An 8089-nucleotide genomic window follows, 5' to 3' on the forward strand; every position below is an offset into this window, starting at 1 on the left:
GGTTTTCCTCAGTCTGTACCTACAGAAAAGTGTTGCGACCAATTTTCTAAGGTAAAGTAAGGACCAAACTAAAACTTGGCGATAGAAAATAATTTCTTGCTCGTCACATGAGGCATTGGGAGCAAAAAGAAAAAAAACGGACCAATGTGCCCCACTTTCCCCTACTGCGCCTGTATCGGGAGGCCGATCACCGGCGTCCCTGGCTGGGCTGACGTCACGCCGCGGGGCACAGCAGGGACAGCGCGGGCGTCGCGCAGCCCAGCGCTGCACCACATGCAAATATGTATAGGGGACGCAGAGAAGCCGCTTCGGACCAGGTGAGGTCTGCAGGCTGCAGAGAGGGAGGGAGAGAGAGAGGGACGGCTGTGCGTGGGCGGTGGGCCCGATGCAGCCGCGGCGCAAAGATAAGCCCCGGGGTACGCTGCTCCCCGTCTCAATAGGTCGGCCCAGAAGAGTGACTGTCCTGTGGTGACTGTTGGTGACTGTTGGTGACTGTTGGTAACTGTTGGTGACCGTAGAAGAAAGCTAACTGGCGCGCAATGTCGGTCGCGCCGTACCGCAGCAACAGAAGCTCGCGGACGCGGCGGTGTCGTACGGATGCGACGCGACGCGGCCCCGCCCGGCAAGCCACCACCAGAGACAGTCCGGGGACGCGGCTGTGGCCCCACATGGACCTCGCCCCACCCGCTGCCCGCGGCGGCTCCGCTGTGCGTGCGAGTGAGATTGCGTTGCGTCATACCAGGTCAATGGGGGATAGCAGGCGCCCAATCTCAAAACGGAAGTGTAAAGACTCGAGGAAGTGACGAACCAAAAATAACTTGCAGTGCAGCGGATACGTGCCGAGAACGCATGTCCACATTGCGGTCATACATACGCAGAGTGTTGAAGACAGCCAAGCTAGTCCGCGTGAGAGGCCGTCAAAATACGACAGTTCCTTATCACTTAGAGTACGCCTCGCCGCAAGTGAGAAATGGGAACATGGATTCAACGTCGACGTTGAAGAAAATGCCCGGGAGCGATTGTTTTCATCTCCGATTCTGTATTTGCCTTTACCAAAGTGCGGCGATGGCGGCGATTGTCCTGGCTCGAGCCTGGCCACTCGCCACCTGGTGGTTTTTTTTATTATACCGCCGGCATCGGCAGGATGCCGTCATCTCAGAGGCGTTTTTGTTTTCCCTTTTATTCACTCGGCATGTCGGGACTGTCGGGACGCGGGTTTGCTCTCCTCTATAGTCCTGTTGCCAACGAGTCCGCGGCTCGGCTCGCGACCGCGCTGGGTCGATCCTGAATGCATCGTATCGGAACACTTCTCCACACAGCCCACCCGCTCCTCGACCTGTCTCTTTCTCTCAATCCTCTTTGGAAGCAAGCCGGGAGGAGCGCTGACTGAGCCGTCTTTGAAATCCCATATCGTGATTAATGTATTAATAAAACGGAAGGTGTTCCGTTGCTTCGGCGACACCGCTTTTCTGTGCCCGCCACCCTGTTCTCAATGTCACGTTCGAATCGCCCAGCCAGAAATGAAAATTGTATCGATACCTCGATTTGGGTGACAAAAGTATGTTTTTCGATCTACGTCGACGTCGATTCGACGATCGATCGAATTCCATTTCTGGATGGCTGGAAAAGGACTGTACTCTTTGCTCTGTGAGTTGGATAACAGATTCAAACGGGTGTCTGGCGCGGGCGCGCGTATCGCATCTCATCCCTTCCCCATCCCTACAAGACGCGGCGCGGCAGCGGTGTGGCTGCATCCTGACGGGGACCACCACACTATCCTCCTAGTCGGGCGGGGAAACCTGGAGAGGGTAAGGATACCTCACGCTTCCGGCTCGCGGTCCTCCTGGATCACCGTCGGCGGTGGCCTTGACTTTCCCGCCCAGCGCGTGCAAACGTTTATTTGGTCCCAAAACACGCAGGCTGCCTCCTGTCGATCTAGAAACGACACACAGTTCTTGTCCATGACGACATCGCAACGACACGTCGGTTGTCCCTCTCCTCCGAGGTCGCCTCGATGTCGGTTTGGTCGGTTTTTTATTTGATCCCGGTTCGCAGTTGTTCGGCCACACCTCCTAACCTAACCTGCACGCGCCGTCCGCCTCACATCGCCCGAGAGCTGCCTCGCTGTTTGGGCCGGCCCCGTCAGGCCCCGCGGACATTGAACCCCCGGCTTTGACCCGCAGTTCCCGCAGTGTGGCCCGTCCGGGCGGGCGAACTGAACGCGTAGACGTCACTTAGAGGTTGCCGCACGATTCGGTGGTAGATATTAAGGCACACTAACCACCAGACCACCGCGTAATGAGTATTACTTAGTTTTGGGTCTTCTTTCTTCCCTGCAAAAACAAGACACTAGAATACTTATAGTCCCAAAATATCCATATTCCCGAAAAATAAGAGAGAGGGAGGGGAGGGGGAGGATAATATAAACTTTCGTTGAGTTATGAAAGTCTGCGTTGCCAGTTATGGCGACCGACACTAACAAGCACTATGATTGGACGCTGACTTTGGCGGTTTTCACAGGCAAATGAAGTGTTTTCCGGGAATCGCTCCAAAGGAACGCGGTGACTTGACCCAGAATTTCAATTGGCTCGCTGACGTCGCCGAGCTGGTGGCCGGGCCGAGTGGTGAGCCCGTGTGACTGGATGCACGCACGGCGGCGGCGGCCCTCCGACCGACCCCGGGACCGGAACCACGTGACACACGACGACAAGCAGGCGCGTGTTGGTGGGGACCTCCGTGTTTGTCAAAGACTTACAACACGAGAGAGTGTGGCTCGCATCTCGGCCAGCGGCAGCGCGGCGGCTGTGGCTGTGGCTCTAGTGACCGCCAGGAAGGTAGGCAATTTGTGCCACAAAACCTCTGTGAGTAGGCAACCCACACCCACGGTGCACCGGCACCGGCCCCTGTCAGCCGGACCTTATACCGCGCCTGGGCAGAGGTACAGGCCGCGGGGACGCGCCCTGCCAACGGCGTCTTTGCCCGCGCCATTACCTGTCCCACTCGCACCTGATGGGGTGGGCGGCGGGTGGGCGCTGCCCCGGGGTCACATCTGGCCGACGGCGGCCCGAGCACGAGCAGCTTCGTTAACGCGGGGTGGACGGCGGGGCAGGGGCGCGGCAGGGGCGCGGCCGGCAACCCTTCGACACTGCTCCATAAAGTGTTTTCCAGTCGACACCTTCGCCGCCACCGGCCGCGCCCCCAACGCGCCACGCCCCCGACGTGCCACGCCGCCGCCCGCCACGCTCGCAAGACTCAAACGCAGTGCCGGAAACCCCACAGCGCTTTGCACAGAGTCCTCTGTCGCGATCTCGCCAGCACGCCGCTAGTTACTTGCCCGTTGTTGTTCGCGCCGCCGCGCAACTTGTCGCCAGGTCCTAGAGGCGCCTGTACGTACTCTACGGCTTCAGTCCATTAACTCGCTGTCGTTTGTCGCCACGCGGGGGAAACGGGTCGCCCGAGACAGTGTCCCGAGACAAGCACACCACCACGCGACCTGTGCGACCGCCCCGACTCCGGATTAAACTGAAATCAAATTAAAATGAAATCCAAAGTAATGAGCGAAGTCAGTCGTTGGGTCCCCCTCCCTCCCTCCCTCCCTCTCGGTTGGGGCGGGGTGGGGCGGTCGGCCCATTCAACGCCGTCTATGTTTGGCCGGTGTGCCGGCCGCCGATGTGCGCTCGGCCGTGAGCCTCGCAGGCTCCGGGCGTGCACCGGACATGCTGTCCAGGAACTGCCCCCGGGGCCGGCCGCTGACGGGCAAACACGGAGGAAAAATAGTAGTGCACACTCTAATAAGTTGTGTCGGTCCGGAGTTTGAAGAGGGGAGGGCGCCGCCCTCGCGCCGTGACTGATTAGCCCTCCCCCACCCCGCCCCCGCCGCAGCCGAGGCGCACCAACGCCCCGCGGGGCACTGAGCTCCGTCTCATCAGCATAACAAGGAGGGCGGGAGTTGGCGAGGAAAAAGTGCGATTCGCGCCAAAGACAACTTCTTAGAAAAAGTAATATTATGGATAATTGGGACAGGTTTGGGGAGGGAGCAGTGTCGATGCGACCCCTCTTGTGATGTGAAACATGAAACAAAGTCTGATGTAATCACGAGACGACAAACATTGATGTGCCATAATGCCCTTGTTGCTCTCTGCAGGAGACTGCGGGGCGATGACGTCCTCACGGGGGGCGGCTCTGATCGGCGCCGACCAGCGACTCAGCCACCAGCCCGCCCTGCACACCGGCTGAGGCCAGCCCCGCGGAGGCCCGCCGCGCCCTCCACGACGACAAGCTCTCCGGCCCACACGCGCGCCGCCTCCTTCCTTCCTGACCCTGGCGGAGGGCAGCCGGACCGCGGCCGTCCGAAACTTTCATCGCCAAAATTGTGGTTGCAACTGTAAACCTGACGCCGAAACGGCTCAATGAGGTGAGTAGTGTTCCAAGCTCTTGCCTTCGAGGGGTACAGTGCTTCACTATCAGTTCAAGAGTATACACCCTTTTCCTTGATTTATTTTTTTTCGAATTTATCTCTTAGTTATTTTCCCGATTTTTCCTATTTTTTCCGTGTTTGTTTTTGGAGGGTGTACACTGTGTTTTTCGGAGGGGGCAGAGGGAGTGAAGTACCCCTTGGTTCTTCGCTCGCGTCGAGCCCTGCGCAGCGGCGTTCCCAGAGGCTGAGCACCTCGTCGTCAAATGGTGAACTCACCTTGAGGTAACTAGAGTCCTATCGACTGAATCGACTCTAAAGCGAGCGAGTGCGCCGCCAGGCTTCGCTGTGCTTCGCCTCCACGCGCCGCAGCTCTGACCGGTTTTCTCAGGCCGAAAACGAAAATTATGCGCGACGAAAAAAAAAAGAAGACAACGCGGGAAAGAAGCGAGCGCGCGCGTGGCATTGGCAAGGATGTGATCTTGGTGTCTGTATCGTTCGGGCGATCATCTCTATATTGTTGATCATTGGCCCTAGTGTGCGAATAAAAAGAACGCCTCGTTGACGTAAACCTTGAACCTGTAGAGCTAACTTCACAACTAGTGTGTTGTCGTCGATGATTGATACAGTACGCGGATGAACTACTCACGGCCCCAGAATAAGCAACAGGGAGAAGGCAATACCCGAGTCGGCAGCTTGGGCGACGCGGGCGGCGGGGTGACCGGGGGAGGGGGCTGCTTGTGGCATTTTGGACCTGGATTCTGGACGCTATTGTGCGGGAGAAGAGATGGCGCCGGGCTTCTTCCTCGCACTCGCGGGGTGTCATGAGCACTTATATCGCTCTCCCTCTCTGTCTCTCTCTCTCTGTCTCCCCCCCCCCCCCCCCCCTCCCTCCCTCTCTCTCTCTCTCTCTCTCTCTCTCTCTCTCTCTCTCTCTCTCTCTCTCCCCCCCCCCCTCTTTAGGGTGGCCTCAGCCTAGAACGCGCGGCTGCCCATGTCTCGCGCTAGAATGACTAAACTATAGATTTGGGCGGGCTGGAGCTGAGGCTGAAGCTGAGACTGAAGCTGAGACTGTGCTGGCCCGAGACGGGGGCGCTTGTGATGTAACAACCTCCAGTGGGGCCCGGCCCGGCAGGGATTGGGCAGGGCAGCGCAGGGGATGGAGGCCAAAGCCCCAAGGAGTGGTGAGAGTACCCTCTCCGTGTGAGGTAGCCTGGGCGCGGTCTGAAATATACCCCCTACCCACCCCCACGCATACACGTGCGCAAACTCGCCCGAATCCTCACGACACGTTACGGTGGACCTGTCGGACGTTGCAGTTGGGAGTTGTAGTGTAGGTGGGATTGGGAAGCTGTCCACCCAGCGGCAGTTAGCGCCGTGCTAAAGGTCGGATTGCCCGGAGCGCCCTGCCCCGCCTGCGGAGCACGCGGGGGCGGCGGGGGCAGTGGCCAATCACAGATCAAGTTGCAGCCAATCAGCTATCTCCTTACGCCCCACCCGCGCTCAGCTCCACTGAGCCCCGCTCAGCACTACTTCTCTTTTACCGGCTCTCCTCACGCCGACGCCCGCGCATGCCTTGTTTTCCTTATTTTGTTATGCCCCGGCACTATGTCACGTGATCTCATCGTGCTATTTTTTTAAAGTTGTATTCTCGCCTTTTCATTTACCAAAAGCGGGCAACGCTGCCTTTTCTGTTTTGCTTTATGTCGGTTTTACCTATTCAGATCATGTAAATTTAATTGAGAGTCGTGACGGGAAGCCTCCCGTTAACTGCCTCGGGTTTAATGATTGGCCGGTTAAGTGGACGTGGCGACGCGATTCCACTCAAGTATGAGTGAGAATGCAGCAAAGTGATATCATGCAATGAAACTGTGCACTACGGAAAACTAAGTTGTTTTGCTCCAATTTCACGAGCTTCAGCAAACGGAGAAGTTATCAACCTCTCACTATACTCCTTGTCTTTTACCTTTGAAATTCTGTGGAAAGGGGGGGGGCGTGTATTTCTGTTTGCGGCTAGCTTGTATTTCTTGTCTTTCCATGTATTTTGCTCCATTTTAAACCTCTTCGAGCACAAAACGCATTTGTTATATTTCCGTTAAAATGCGTCGATTTATATCATTTGTTATTTTTATATTCTTTTGATTTTTATCAAGTTTTAAAGGCCTGTGCATTTCATATACCACCCCAACTGTGCATTTATAAGCCACTCCGAGGAGAGTTTAGAAATGCATACTATTTCTCGCTTTTTGTTGCATTAGTGTGTGGCGTGAATCAGCCACCTGGTACTCTGAAAACGAGAACCATTGGTTTTTGTGCATTTTATCAGTGCCTGTGTCCCTCTGTTGCAGTGCTGCGGCGTGTCCCAGACTGGCGCGGCTACCGCGGGGGCCCGCGGGGCCCGGCGCGCCCAGCGGGAGCGCGACCGGCGGGAGCGGGGCGAGGAGTCGGCGGACTCGCACGCGGACTCGCCCGGGGACTCGCACGGGGACTCGCCCAGCGACTCCAACGACCCTTCCAGCGACCCCAGCACCACCAGCTCCCGCCCCTGGCGCCGCAATGGGCACAAGGCAGTGTAAGTACCGTGAAACAAATGTGTTCTTCGTATCAAAGTTGTCCCTATGACCTTTTGCTTCTTTAGAAACTTGTGACTTTATTTCAAAGTCAAGAATATCAAATCAAGGAAAACCGAGAGGAAAACACCAGTAATGAGATCACAGTTCAGGGAAACCAAAGTTTAAAAAAACTGGGCAGGGTGTGTATAAATACGCGTATACATTCAAAATTCCAAGATCTTGTAAAATTTTTAAAATTGCCGGGATCTTGTACGAAAACTTTCCGGCATCCAACCCTTAAAAGTACATCAAAAAATCCTTAAAATCAAATAAGAAAATTTCTTTGGACATGGTTTAAAAGAACTTCGTCGGTTTGGCCCGGCCGCCCGGCCACCCCGAGCTGGCTGCGGATCCGGATTATACGGGGGGCTTGCGTCACAGGCGCGCCGCCCTGGATCGGATTCCTGCCCCGGAGCGGGACGCGTCGCCACGTTCTGTTTCAGTGCGAGATATTGGCGATACGCTACTGTATATCGCGACTCGCACAGCAGCGCCCCAAGGGCGTGACGGCGTCGTGGGGAGAGACGTGTGCTGGCCGCTGGGTAGCAAACTACGAGGCCGCGGGGTTCCCGTGGACGTCCTCCGGGGGCTGCAGCCTCCCCGTTGGTGTGGTCATGGCCATGGTCCGGAGGTCATGCCGCACTTCTTGCCTATGTATAGGCGATAGAGTTGCACTGAAAATTGCCTACCCAATCAGGCGTCGCACTTGTTCTGCGGTCCTTTGGAAAGCCTGCCCTGACCACTTCCAGTACCTCCTCCCTCCGCGACGTGCCTATGACATGGTCGCGCACTCGCGGTGCGCCGCCTGTCGCATTCATTCCAATCCTTCCTCTCTCTCTCTCTATCTCTCTCTACCCCCTCCCCCTTCTCTCCCTCTATCTCGCTCCAACACGTGCGGGTCGTGCGGGTCGGCAGCGCCCCAAAGAGGACTGCAGGCTGCAGTGGGCGAGGGAGGGGGTGGCATCGCGCTGCCCTCTCAAGTAGTGCTCGGGGCGGGGCGGGGCGGGCAGTGGGCGAGGGAGGGGGTGGCATCGCGCTGCCCTCTCAAGTAGTGCTCGGGGCG

The 8089-nt window shown here is 57.2% G+C and overlaps 1 protein-coding gene across 2 annotated transcripts in view; it reads left to right on the forward strand.

The window, feature by feature from the left end:
- The window catches only part of LOC127750751 (protein shisa-7-like), a 47821-nt gene that overhangs the window by 5225 nt on the left and 34507 nt on the right, over positions 1-8089 (forward strand). For both annotated transcript variants that reach the window (XM_052273179.1, XM_052273177.1), the window contains exons 2-3: positions 4145-4414; positions 6763-6986. The gene's annotated coding sequence lies outside the window, so the exon portion shown is untranslated. The remainder of the gene's footprint in view (positions 1-4144; positions 4415-6762; positions 6987-8089) is intronic.

This window comes from Frankliniella occidentalis, unplaced genomic scaffold (genome assembly GCF_000697945.3).
Source record: "Frankliniella occidentalis isolate FOCC.00 unplaced genomic scaffold, Focc_3.1 Scaffold252, whole genome shotgun sequence".
In the NCBI taxonomy this organism is placed as follows: Eukaryota; Metazoa; Arthropoda; class Insecta; order Thysanoptera; family Thripidae; genus Frankliniella; species Frankliniella occidentalis.